This window comes from Eurypyga helias, unplaced genomic scaffold (genome assembly GCF_000690775.1).
Source record: "Eurypyga helias isolate BGI_N326 unplaced genomic scaffold, ASM69077v1 scaffold3852, whole genome shotgun sequence".
NCBI lineage: Eukaryota > Metazoa > Chordata > Aves > Eurypygiformes > Eurypygidae > Eurypyga > Eurypyga helias.
Window position 1 is genome coordinate 1 of NW_010235171.1, and position 14581 is coordinate 14581.

Here is a 14581-nt window from a genome sequence, read left to right on the forward strand (position 1 = left end):
TGGGATGCATCACTCCTGAGCTTAGTGGACGTGATCTTTGAATATTAACCAGCCTTCTTGGGCCCCTCTTCCCTCCATGCCATGGCTTCATGCCATCACAGAATCATAGAATCAGACCATGAAAGCGGAGCCTCACGATCCTTCTGCTTTTTGGGTTTTAAGCAGGAGGTGTCAGAAGAGTTACCACAGGGATAACTGCCTTGTGGCGGCCAAGCATTCATAGTGACGCGCTTTTTGATCCTTCGATGTCAGCTCTTCCTATCATTGTGAAGCAGAATTCACCAACTGTTGGATTGTTCACCCAATAATAGAGAACGTGAGCGGGGCTTAGACTGTCGTGAGACAGGTTAGTTTTACCCTACTGATGAGGGGTTGTTGCAATAGAAACCCTGCAACCGCAGGTTCAGACCCCTGGTGCGTGCGCTTGGCTGAGGAGCCACTGGTGCGAGGCTACCGTCTGCGGGCTTATGACTGAACGCCTCTAAGTCAGAATCCCGCCTAGACGTAGCGATACCGCAGCGTCATCAGAGCCTCGGTGGGCTTGCGATAGCCAACCGCCTGCCAACCCGCTCGTGGTCGGGACCCGGAGGGGCGGAAGGATGTGGCGCCGCCTCTCGCCTGTCGCGTACCGCATGATCGTGGGGTACCCGGCGCTAAATCCCATGGTACTCCTCCAAGCAGATCCCTGAAGAGGACACAGTCATCTCTCCTGAAGTCCAGGGTAGCAAGTTTGCTGTGTGCTCTCCTCGCTGCCCTAAGGATCTTATACTCCACCTTTTCATGGTCACTGCAGCCAAGGCTGCCCTTGAGCTTTGCATTCCCCACCAGCCCCTCCCCGTTAGTGAGAACAAGGTCCAACATATAGGCTAAGTAAATGTTAACTTCCATGGACGTGGCAGTAGATACAGTATTTTTAAAAATTAGGCTTATAGGAATGGATCTAGTTACCCAAATATACACATCTATTCCTAAAAACCTCAGCCAGAGTTTGACAGAAGTTGACTCCCCAACTCAATCCTGCTTCATTTTGAAGATACAATCAATCTGACATGCTCGAGCCCATTAAAGCATAATTTCCTATGCCAGTTGGTGGATAAAGCCCAAGGAGCTGAAGTTTGTGTGATGCTGCGGCTGTTGCAATGAGAGCATGCTTCAGAATTGATAGGGAGCAGTGGTCTGGCTGTTCATTTTAGTCCTCTGTCATACATCACATGTTTCCATAATTGGTACCTTTTTGTATGTCATCAGTTTAAACAAACAAACAAACAACTTCACATCCCTCTTCCCTGTGAAAAAATCTACATGACAGGCTCAAAGCATCTGCAGCAGATGGACCCATTGGTAAATATGGAGATCACCCGTGTTCCTGTTCTGTTTCCATTCTTGAGTGTTTTTCATAACAAAGAACTCAGCACACAGGACCTAAAGCACCAGTGCTGTTACACTAGTGATGATGATACCATACAGCACATAGAACACTTTGCAGGCTTTTTCTAATTAAGGCTAATACTAAACAGCTATTCCAGCTGCACACATAGGATAGGGGAATGTGACTCAGCCTACATAAAAAAATACTTTACACTTAAATTGCGCTCTCCTTCCAAGGATTTCAGTGTGTTTTCCAGAAGAACTCATTTAGCCTCACAGTATCCCTGGGTGCTTATTGAAGGAACAATTTCCCCACACTTCCTGATGGAAACATTGGCAAAGAAGTCATAGGCCCAATTTTCATATGTTTTCAGTGCAGAAATATGCATGCACCATGCAGGCAGAGCGCTGAAAACAATTCTTAATTTCACTAACTACACATGCAGTTGGCTAGCAAAACATATGAACGGTCACTTTAATCCACATCCAGCAGTTGTTTGGCCAAAATAAACAAAAACAAACGTATGTATATTTGTAACACTTAAACTCCTGAACTCCAGGCTTTAAGGTCATGAAGGAAGTCTGTAGGTTTATTTGATGCAGCCTCACAGATAGATCCAGTGACCCTGTCTTACTCCCAAAATATGCTTCTTTTTGCACCAAAGCTATGCATGCTCTTGAATCTACTGATGCAAACCTCTAAGGGAGAACTTTGTGATGCTGTTATCAAGGAGTGCAGCAAGGACATCTGTGACGAGCAGGAAGCACGCGCATTGAGAAGTCCCCCACTCTGGCAGACCCACCTCAAATCCAGAGAAAAATATGAGCTGGAAGGACGGATAGCCTTTCATTTTGCAAAGTTTTGCAGATAAAAATATTTTCCCATAATGCAAATGGTGATCCTTTTTTTCTTTTTTGCACTGCTCATTTTTATGATATTCTGAGTAATTTCCCATTTAAAATTCTTTTTCTTCCCTCCACAGGCCACCATCCCCAAAAGTATCATATTCATCCTCCTTCTGATTGGATTTTTGAATAATTGTTTTGGAGTCTGGCTTTATCTCCCCCGAGTCTCATATCTAGGGATCAGCAAACTGGTTCATATAACTTATAAACTGACCTGAACTGTAATTCAGAGCTAAGGAAATGTTTTGAGGTTAAAAAAAAAAGATAAAAAGTGTTCTTTTCACATTCATACACCTCTCTACTTCCAACTCCTAGAATCAGCTGGAATGCCAAATGATGCTGGGTTGCCTGCTGCCTCAGGAGTTTGGATACAGCTTTGAAAGCCCCATGGGTTTACAAAGCATCTGATTCCTTGAGTCCTTGTTTCTACACCAAATTGCCGATTGTTAATGACTGCCATTGAGGGTTTTTCCCCCTTTTCTCTTTTTCTGTCATTCAGTTGTGTAATAATGTCTAATTCCTTTTGTGTTTGGAACCAGGGGCAGGGTTGGGGGCAGTGGAAGAGGACATTCAGAAAGGAATGGAAATCCAAAGAAATGAATGAAAAAATAAGTCTGTAGTTGTTGGCTTCCAAACCCTCCCCTGCCACACCCAAAAAATCAAATTCAAAACAACCCCCAACCCCAAATCTTCACTGTGTCTTTTATCCCAGAAATTTTGTGTGGTTTTCTGTTCCATCTCCCTACTGAAAACATGTAACAATATGCAACCCACTACATTTTTGTTAAGATGGCACCTATAAATAAATCTAATCCAAAGGCTTTCTAGATCTGCTTTCTGTCTTCACCCTCCCATTAGGTGGATCTAAGCTCACGCAGTTCCACACCTCTGAGAAAGCACGGACGCCCCACGGGGTCAATGCCTGGGGTTTGCCACACTGCCATTTGTTTTGCCTGCTTTGGCTGGCCTCTAGTCTATATTGCTCACTTCTTTGTAGTAAGACTGTGTAAACAAGCAGGCTCCTTCTTTATAGGTGAAGAGAGGCAGTGGAGAATCAGCAGAGTAGTTTTTAGGGCCTTATTTGCTCAGAAAACACGAGGTGGCCTTTTGTTTTCATTATATTCCAGTTAGCAATGACAACACTGAAATTCTCTCCTTAAACTACATGTAAGTCCTTTTCATGATGCAGTGTGTTGTTTCTTAAACAAAGGACATTTGTAGACAGAGTTTAATCAAAGCATAAAGAAATACTTGCTATTGCAGGTTCCTGGCACAGAGTTTATTTCTGCTTTCACTGAAAGGGACAGGAGTTTTGCCATTGATTTTAAGGAAAGAAGTCCCGGGTCCTCAGCTACAACAGCAGTTTTAACGTCTGCTAGCGTGTCTTTTTTTTTTTTTTCTTTTAAGAGGAGTGCATCTGTTTTCATGTCAGATTGTGTACACCGAGTTAACAAGGCTTATTTAGAATGTATAAACAGGTGGATGTGATACAGCTGAAATAACAGATGTTCCAGTAGTTGAGCTAGGCATCCAAAGTGATAAAATCCAAACTCGTTTGTCAACTGGAACACACCTCAAGCATGGTAGTCTGATAAAACATTACCCTGATGACTGTCTTTCTCTGGCCCTGGCTTTACAATCATATTAAAACCTGAGGGGAAAAAAAAAATCAATTGACGTCCAGTGACTACAAATTATTTTTTAAGATACCCCTCCTCCTTTCACCAACTTAACACTCCTGCTGTTGTGTCCATCAGCTCTGTTAAAGTGCTTTCCTTTTTATTCCATCTATCCCTAGAGTAACTACTCAGGGAAGACACTTGGCAACACTTCAAAAATTACAGACCCAGGTCAAAACTATTGGGCATGACCTTGCCAACAGACACGTGACTAATATTAGAAGACTGCTCCTCTAAATGGAGGTACTCACACTGGAAATTTTTTTTCAAGGGTTGCAGATCCAAGATCAGGATCTACTGAATATTCACTTGATGTGACAATTTTAGTATTTTAGCTTCACCATTTGTAAGTGAAGCACCTTTTTTTATATATTACAATGCACTGTTGGGTTTTGGCTTTGATATTTGAGGAAAACCAGGAAAATTCACAGATTTAATAGAGCTAATGTAAGACTCAAGTGCTGCTTTTCAGGGGAACTCACCCATGGATACTCCTATACTTCAGCAGTGTTAATTCAATTATTCTGAAACTAATTCAAATAGAACATTATTGTCCACAGTGGTGGAAGTTCTAGAATCTTCCTTTGAATGCATTTTTATCCTCATGAAAACAGAATGCCAAAAGCTAACTTAAATTTTCCTGCAACAGTTTACAGAGCCTGATCCAATTCCCAGTGAAGGTAACAGAGCCATTTCAATTACTCATCCAGTAAGAACAATTTATTTCGACAATGTCTCACTCTTCATTGACCCCTGTTCAATTTATCTTCAGCAATACTCCTCCTACTCCCAATCTCTGTGTTAAAATAATACTGAACCAATTTCCCTCTCTTCGTCTATTGCTACGTATTTCATGATTTCTTCTCCTTTAAACCACTTCATATTGGCCTTTTCTGGATCCCATTGATAGATTTCAGCTCAATTTGCCAAGATGTAATTCTGAAGTTGATTGGTTTTTCAGTCCTCCCAGATCTCCTTCACCGACAACTTGAAGTCTGCTATTGTCAGCAAGGCAAATACTGGGACTTTAAGTTGCTGGCAGATGAAGTAGAAGAATGTATACAGTCTGAGATTACCGGAACACTGGGAGCTTTTTTCTTGCATCTTTGCTTTAGGGATGGTAGAAATAATGTAAGAAGAAACTCAGAACCACTTTGTGATTCACACCTTTGGCAGTTCATTCCTTTAGAAAAGCAGCTGCTACTGACAACCTTTGTTATTGCCAGTGAGTATCACTAAAAGATTTGCTGGAGGTGCAGGATGTAAGGGAAGAACAGGTACTCTGTTTTTTGACTGGAAAATGGTATCATTCTATTTGCAATTAACTAAGGACTACCAAAGAAAATACCTTGGCATGATGGTTTAGGAACTGCCTAAACACCTTGTTGAATTAGATGTCACAAATGACACTTAGCATTAACTCAGCTATAAATTGGAGGGAATTTTAATGGCTAGAAGACCATTACAACCAGTAGTAACAAAGGATTTTAGATCCTTAAAGTCTTGTACAAACAACTGTCAGTCTTGGAGTTGTCCATAAATCTTTTTCAACACAGTTTCATGGATATCACTATCAGTGTAACGATCTGCTGTGCACAAGTACTGTGCTCACTTTGAGAACACTGCAGGTTCGCACTCATAATTAAGGTGCTCCAGATGAAGACATTTATAGAGGCCACAGTAACAAGTCTAACAGCACTGCCGGTCTCTGTGCAGTGGGGTAAGAACATCTGTCGGGAGTCAAACAAAAGTTCTGGTGGCCAAACACTGTCAACAGCCAGTAACAGAGTCCAAGAGAAGAGTCCAAGGGCAGGTCAAGCATATAGTGATGATTCCCCAGCCTCCCCTTCCAGCCTACAGCAGTCTGCAGCTCAGCAACCTCCTTTCCAGAAGGGGGATCTATGTATTCAATAGCCCTTGGGGGATTTCTTTCCTTTCCCCACATATTTGTCTACTCAAGTTAGAAGCTATGTAAACCTTTTGGCATCTATCGCTCACCATACAACTCTGTGCTCCACAGCTTCACTAGCAATGGATGAAAAAATGTCATCTTCCCTTTAATCAAACCTATCACTCAGTCATTTAATTTGATGTTGTCTACATGTAATGCAGAGAGACAGTGAACAACTATTTCCTACTTATATTATTTGTTGTTTTATAGACACACATGTCCTATCTATACTTTTCTATCTCTTTTCCAAGCTGGAGTCCTACACCATTTGTTCCTGATGTTAAAGCTCTTCAACACATTTGATCATCTTTGCTGCCCTCTTCTGAATCCCTGTTTTTACTATCGCAATCTCTTGAGATCTGAAATGCATGAATTCCTCTGTAGACATAGTGTGTACTTACGCTGCAGAAAGTGATGAACTTGTTCATTTCCTGACATTCCGTTTGGCTTTGACAGCACTCAGGTCATGTTTTTATTGGAGCCTTGCTATTCTTGCATTCTCCTGTACTCAAAGGTGATGCATTTTAAATAATTTTATTTATTTTGACTAGCTGGCATTAAAGTAACACTGAGAATAAAGTTTCAGTTCCTACTGACAGCTTGAGTTTGCCCTCTGACTTCCATGCTGTCTCCAAGTCAAGTTTCTGACCTAAACTGCCCTCTATTTATTCTCACTTTAACCTAAAGTAGCCAAGAGTTTGCCACTCCAAATGAAGAATGTATGCTTCTCACCACGCGTCTTCCATTGAGCTCAAACATTTTGGTTTTCTCACTTCACAAGGACCTCTTCAAAATAAAGCATTTTAAATCGAGTTGAAACAATGCATCAGAGGCATAAATATGTTAAAATAACAAACAGTTCATACACCTAATTAGTCTCATTATTTTGTGCTTCACAGTGTAAATTGTTTTTTACATTTCCAAGATTTTAGCTATAGGGACATGTTTTTCAGCAGGGTTTGTCTGGTGGAGATTACCATAGACGATGTTAATCTATTTTGATCTTTGAATAAATTATTCAAACTATTTCAAGGCAGGATTGAATTATAGGCAAGTAAGCATTTTTATGTATTCTTGCACACTTATACTCTGAGAAGCCTTTTGATTCAGCTAAACCATACTTATCTCTCAGATCAAGAATAAACATAAATTCTATGGATCAAAGAGTGCGAGTATAACGCCTTCTGAATAAGATGCGTCACTAACGAAATGAACACAACATCTGACAACAGCTGTGGATTTTGAATGATGCTCAGGTGAGCTCCAGTAGACTTCAAACCCTGATTCCATCTGTAGGTTAAAGGCAACACAGCGTCATTGCCTCACCATGTTTCTCACCAGCCTGAGCATGAGAAGGGACCGAGGGAATAAAGGGTTGATGCACAGCACTAAACCTTTGAAGCTGATGATGAATTTTACAATAGTACCATCTGGTCCTCTGGGTGAGGAAAGAATGCAATCATTCTGCTTCTGCCCCACACACAGAGAAATGCAGGCTTTGGTTTAAAAATGACTGATGGCAGGCAGTGAGGTGAGGAGATGCCTAGCCATTAGCTTTTCTTGGTTCCCACTGAAACAGGCATTTCTGTATTCAGGCTCTAAAATCCCTCATTTCAGTTTCATTAGTGAGATGTACTTCCATTTTCAGCTAGTGGTGTGAAGCTCTGAAAGGATACAGGACATCCAGGAGTAGCAAAGGCCCACCCCATGTAGAATACCGTGCCTTTGTCATCCACAAAGAATTTAGCAGAACACTAAATTAGAAAGCTCTTAGCATCAATTTAAAATTAATACTTCCTTCTGGCAACAAATACTGAACTTTTCTTCCAAATGTTGAAGTATCATAAATACTTTTGGTGAAGATACAACATGAAAGCAGACCAATCCTTTAAAAAAAATTAAAATTAAGTATTTGAATGTAAAGACAAAGTCACATGATCACAACTGCCATTTCCTTGTCTGATATCAGGCAGCTCTTAGCAGATAACAGTCTTGATGGAGGCCATCTGCACTGGTCAACCAAATGGCCACTGATTTTTCAATAAGCTGGAAGGAAAAGACAACATCTCTCCAGTGTTGGCTGTTCTCTGGGGGGATCTCTTCTTGCTCAGACTTGGCATTGGTTCTCTGTTCCTCTACTAGAAGAATTACAAGTGAGAAATAGAGTGGAAAACATCAGATCACCAAGGTCATATGATAAATGAGGCTATTAGAGCAATTAGATGAACAGTAACTGAGTTTTATCTCTTTTGCTTGGTAAAATAAAATTTTAAGTATGCTCATCTATCTTACCACACCTGATTACTCTGGAGGTCAAACTTGCAGAAAACATTTAGAGTGGGAACAGCATGAAAACTGCACATGTGGGCATCAGATTACTTGTAAACACATTTTGCCTAGCTTATACAAGAGAAGATGACAAAAACCTTGCAGTAAGGGCCAGATTTGCTTGGCCTAAGAAAATCCATCAAATGATGATGAGTTTCGTTTAAGCCAGCTCTCCAGGCGTATTCCGTAACCAAGGAAAAGAGCCAGACCCCTCCAATAAGACATCATTCCCTCATAAAATAAGACTCCAAAATAGGTGAGAAGACTCACTCTCCACAGATTTCTCTCTCCATTGCCCATGGAGACACCACAGATGTCTAGCTCAGACATGACACCTAACGTTTTCATGGCTGAAATTATCCTACTCCCAGTGACAGAGCAATGGCATTTAGCAGTTCATGTTGATTCACGTTAAGCAATTCACACTAGAAGAGACAACTGGAATTATATCCAATGAGTTCTGCAGTAACTGCACCCACCCTAAAAAGGACCCAGGCTTCATATTGCATAGCTCTGGGAGTGTTTTGCTTACAGCAAAGCTCTCGCAGTCAGGAAAGCCAAGCTCATGCAGGGCTGTATTATCAAAAATGTAGCCAGCAGGTTGAGGCAAGTGTTTATTTCCTTTGGTTCCAAGGGGGAAGCTCATCTCAAGTTTTTTGTTCCACTCAGGATTCTTCCATAAAAGCAGCACCAAGAAACTGGAGGAAGTCCATGGAGGTGATTAGAGGGCCAAGAGCAAGGAGGGATGTAGAAGAAAAGGTCGAGGGAACTGGGATTTTTCAGTCTTAGGGAGGCTAAGAGAAGACCTTATTCCTGTTTTCAACCACCTAATGAAAGGATGTAGAGAAGTCAAGCCAAACTCTTCTCAGTAGTGCACAGTGGAGGAATGAGACACAAGGGGCATAAGTAACAGCAAGGGAAATAGGAAATAGTTGTAAGGAAAACACCTTCATAATGAGAGTGGTGGAACACTGGAATGGGCTGTCTAGAGAGACTGAGGACTATCCATCCTTGGAGACAATCAAAATTCAGCTGAGCCAGGTTCTGAGCAACTTGACCTAAGTTAGCCATGCTTTCAGTAGAAGGTTGGGATACATGATCTTCAAATATCCAATCTAATCTAAATCATGCTATGTCTCTATGGCTCTGTGCAATGGTTTTCAGTGGGTGGGGTGGGGAAAAAAGTTAATTGAATAGGTTTTAAAGAATAGTATGGAATGTGATACTAAAAAGATAGGGTGATATATAAATCCCTTATAGTAATTCAGGTTTGGTCATGTGGGTAGGATCGATCTCACCTAACTTTAGCTGTCCAAAATGTCAATGTGCAGTCTCGTTATGGTGACTACACTTCCCTCTGTAATGAAAAGACTGACAGACAGACAGACCTTTAGTATGGGAATTGTCTGAGGTATTTCAAACACTCATGTTACAATGCAGTGAGATTCTCCCTGGATTCCAGTCTTCCTATCAGGAGATTCTAGATGACTATCTTTTAGGTAGTTGCCAGGGAGTATAAAGGTCATTCTTGTGTCAATCAACAGAAATATAAATATATTCAAAGAATTCCACCAATTGGTAACAAGAATTATTAAAATAAAAAGTAGTTTTAGGAGAGAAGAGAGAGAGACAAAGTAATAAAAATGAAGGGACACAAATAGTCCAGATTCTTTCACATCCTACAGTGGATTTTCAACACAATTGAAGAACAAGATTCAATTTTGGAGAACTATGTCTTCTTCTCACATTGCATAATGTAGTGGAATTCACTGCCAACACCACCATCAAGCCGAAGGGGAAACATAAATTAAATATTAACAACTTTTCTTTTCTGAGATTACATGTTCTTAAAATAATCCCAAACAAAACTACTTTGGCAGTGCTGAAGTTAAGATAAAAACAGCAACAAATCAAATGCATATTAATATAATTAACTATCCAAAGTTACTTTGCTAGACAGCAGCACAAAATAATCAGTTTAAGATAATGTGCTTTGCCTAATAAATAAAGCCAGAAGAGACTCCAGACTCAGGCCAGGAACGTACACCCTACCACTTTTCAACAGCCATATTGAAAAAACAGCAAACTGACAGTTATATTAAATTAAAAACAAAAAGCAAAACCTCAACCATGTCAGTACAAGAGACTTATTGATATGAATTAAGAAATTTCTAGCACATTATCCCACAGGCAGACTGCTCTCCAAATTTTCTCTTACTGACCACTCTATTATCAATGCTAGGTGCTCAATTAAATGGACTATGAGTTTGAAGTGTGATCTAGCTTAGAAATTGTTATGATTCTGTGTCTAAATCCATTAAAAAAATAGCTTGATATTTCAGATCTCTCCCTTTTCATTAAAAATATCTTTTAGTCATGTCCCTTTCCAATCTTTTTCCAAACCTTTTTCACATATGCTTTGCTTTTTGTAAATTGTCATGCCATTATGATAACCTAATCCTTCCACCGTATAAAAATTGACACCAGTTCTTGGGCCTAGACAGATGTTGTCCTTGAAAAGGGGTGGTCAACATGGACCAACTCTAGTTTGCCAGATTTTTCTACCCAGTGATCTGATTCTTGTTTCCATCCTCCCTGTAGTCCCTCAGGTGTAGTTAAGGGTCAGAGCATCTCATGCTTCCTCTTAATAAATGTGGGGATTCCTCTTCTATCAAATGGTTCCTCTTCTGTCAAAAGCACATTCAAATGAAATGCAATCAATAGTGTCAGGTACACGAATAGGATCCTCTGTCCTGCTAAGCAGTGGAAGAACACTGATTTTTCAGGGACGCAGCAGAGGCAAGTCCACCGTAGGGTGAGACATGAGCAACCTCCATCTGCATGGCACACACATGGCTGGAAATACTCATAGCACAGCAGAGGACAGCTGGATTTTGTTTGTGTGAGCAGTACCAGTCCTGTCACAAAAGGAAAAGCGGCTCATTTAAATACTTCAGGCTGGAAATACTTTGTTATAAATTTGTGTAAACTATCTATAGGATTGAAATCCTCACATTGATATGATCTTACTATGTGCCTGCAGTCTGCTCAGTTCAGCTTCTGGTGCTGGGTCTGTTAAAGATCTCCCTCTGCTATCAACAGTTTCTACTAACAAGATTATTCCCAACAAAATAATTTCTCTGCCCCTAAACTTTCTTTCTTAGTAATTTAAATATATGCAGCTATTTTAGGGATCGAATTTTAATTATCTTTGTTTAGCCCAGTGTCCTCTTTGTAGTTCTTCAAACTGTTTCCAGTTTTTCGATGCCCTTTCTGAAGTGTGGATGCTGTAACAGTGCACATTGTATCCGTGTTGGGTTTACATGTCCAGGCTTTGGAAGCAGGGAGACTGCAGGGGTTGCTTCTATGAGATGAGACTAGGGCTGTCCTGTGCCAGACACAGCTGGTTCAAGCCAGCTCCAAACCAGATCCACTGTTGGCCAAAACTGCCCAATGCTAGTGCCTCTGTGAATATATATGTAAAAAAGGGGAAAAAATTCTGCAGAACATCTGTGAGAGAGACGAGTGAGAAAATGTGAGAGGAACAGCCCTGCAGACACCATGTTCTGTGGAGAAGGAGAGGGAGGGTGTGGTCCAGGTGCCAGAGCAGAGATTCCACGTCAATCCATAGAGAAGACCATGGTGATGTAGGTTGTCCCTTTGCAGCCCATGGAAGACCAGGCCAGAGCAGAGATCCAGCTGCAGCCCGTGGAGGACCCCACGCCAGAGCAGGTGGATGTGCCTGAAGGAATCTGAAGCCTGTGGAGAGCTCCTGCAGGAGCTATGACCCTGTGGAGAACCCACTCCATTCCGGAAGGACTGTATCCCATGGAAAGAATCCATGCTGTAGCAGTTCTTAGAGAACCGCAGCCCATGGAAAGGACCCACATTGGAGCAGGGAAGCTTCATGAGGAGGAAGATCATAGAGTCATAGAATCATTTAGGTTGGAAAACACCTTTAAGATCATCAAGTCCAACCATAAACCTAACACTACCAAGTCCACCCCTAAACCATGTCCCTAAGTGCCACATCTATATGTGACAAAGCACTGTGAACTGACCACAATCCCTATTTCCTGTCCCCCTGTACCTCTTGTAGGGATAAGATAGAAGAGTCAGGATTGAAGCTGAGCCTGGGAAGAAGGGGGAGTGGAGGGAAGGTGTTTTTAGTTCTGCCTCTGTTTTCTCACCACCCTACTCTATTTTTAATTGGTAATAAGTTAAACAAATCTTCTCCCGAGTTGAGTCTGTTTTGCCTTGGATGGTTATTTGTAAGCAATCTCACTGTTGTTATCTCAGCCCATGAGCTTTGTTGTTGGATTTTCTCCTCTTGTCCTGTTGAGGAGGGGTAATGAGAGAGCAGCTGGGTGGGTGTCTGGGACCCAGCCAAGGTTAAATCCACTAATTTAGACTCCGGTTGTGTTTCTTGATACCTACAATATAATCTCTCTTTCCTAGTTCTGTTTGCCTGTTCAGTTTTGCTGAGAATTTGTCCAAGTATTACATCATCTCTCTCTGTCGTAGGATCACACTGGGAACATAGGATAAACGTCCTTTCCAAAACACTGCTTTCCCAAATGCAGCCTCCCATCCTGTGAGTATGAGGTCCCTTTTCCTAATCAGTCTGTAGCCTTCTATTAAAGTGCAATAGCTGGACTGTATCCAGTTCACAACATGAATCACAGTGTCCTGTAAACAGGAGTTGGCATCAACATTATTTTTCCCCTATGCATCTTTGTTCTGCCTGTAGAACTTCTTTGAGTAGTAATTTTACGACCTCTAATCTGCTGACAAATACCTTAAGTACTATTGATCTGGAACAACTTCTCACAGGGATTCAGTAAAAGCCGCCCAAATTAGCAGTTTTATTAATAATACTGCATTTCTGCAGTTTTTCATACTCTAGATTAAAATAACTACGTTGCTGCTTTTTTGACGTCAGTTGCTACCTTCCACTGCCTTCCCAGATTACAAACGCAGATCTTTTAGTTTCTGTGTGCAGATGAGACCTGAGGGCACCGACATGAAGATGCAGCCCTCAGGAAGCAGAGATCAGTGAGTGACAGCTACCCCCAGGTTAAAATTAACATTTCTGTAACAGCACGAGAGAAGAGGGCTGAAAAATCCAGCTAAGAAGCAGTTCATGTAAGTAGCAGCCAGCATGTCCTACACAGTCTACAGAGAAATTTGGGCAACCCTACAGATGAGCAGGATAGCTACAATATGAGGATCTGTTGTTATATGCCAACAAAACAAGGTGCAACGCAGACTTCTGCATCATTTATTTCTGCTTGATTTCTGTCTATTTTCTCCCAGGCTCTCCTAGGCACCTGATATGAAGTTCAGTGTTGCTCAGTAGCAAGTTGTTGTGTTTTGGAACTTTTCACTTTAAGAAATTATTTCAAGGTTAGAAAAATCAAAACAATGCAAAGTTTCAACAATAATCTGTTGGATAAATCAAATTTAAGGTGGTGGAATTAAAACTTACTTGTCACCTTTTAGTATAAACCCTGTGACAAACTCTTGCTGGATCTGAGACTATTCCTATCAATTTCTTCTTTGCTTCATATCCAGGTAACACTAATAACTGGGTCAGACTTTTCACTCGTCACAGCCTTGCATACACTCAGTAACTTGGTCTTTGTATTCAGTTATGTATTGTGCCAAAATTTGAACAAGCAGCTATGAATAAGAAATGACTAAGCCTGGGATAATACCTAGTCTGACATGATGTTTACCAAATTGTAATTTTTATTTTAAGAACAATAGTAGCAAATCAAATGTGGTGTCTGCTACACATCAGAGATGATACAAGAGTTGCTTATAAAGAAGCCAAATATTCCCCAATTCTAACAGTTGCTGCAATCCACACAACAGGCTGACAGCTCTGTGGCCTTTTTGGATACTTCTAAATACACTGATGTTTGTGAGCTTCATTAAGTCTGCCATGCAGATCACAACAATTTTGAAAAGCCAAATTGGCAGGCTGGAATACTACTATATATACTGTATCTGGTAGAGAATTCACAGGTAATTACATGCACTACTTTCTCATCCAAAAGTTATGTAAAAAAAATTGCATTTTAAAAATTATTTTGGCTAATAAAGCATCTATGTTCTGTGGAACCTTAAAAGATTATCCCCAGACAACACACACTTTGATTCAGTTTTTTCATGTCCTGCCCCAAAGCAGGTGCTCAGGTGTTGCTGAGCACCTCTATAGACAGTGCTGTACAAGGGAGATCTCCACACTCATAGAACAGAATGGTTTGGGTTGGAAGGGACCTTAAAGATCAATTAGTTCCAACCCCTCTGCCATGGGCAGGGACACCTTCCACCAGACCAGGTT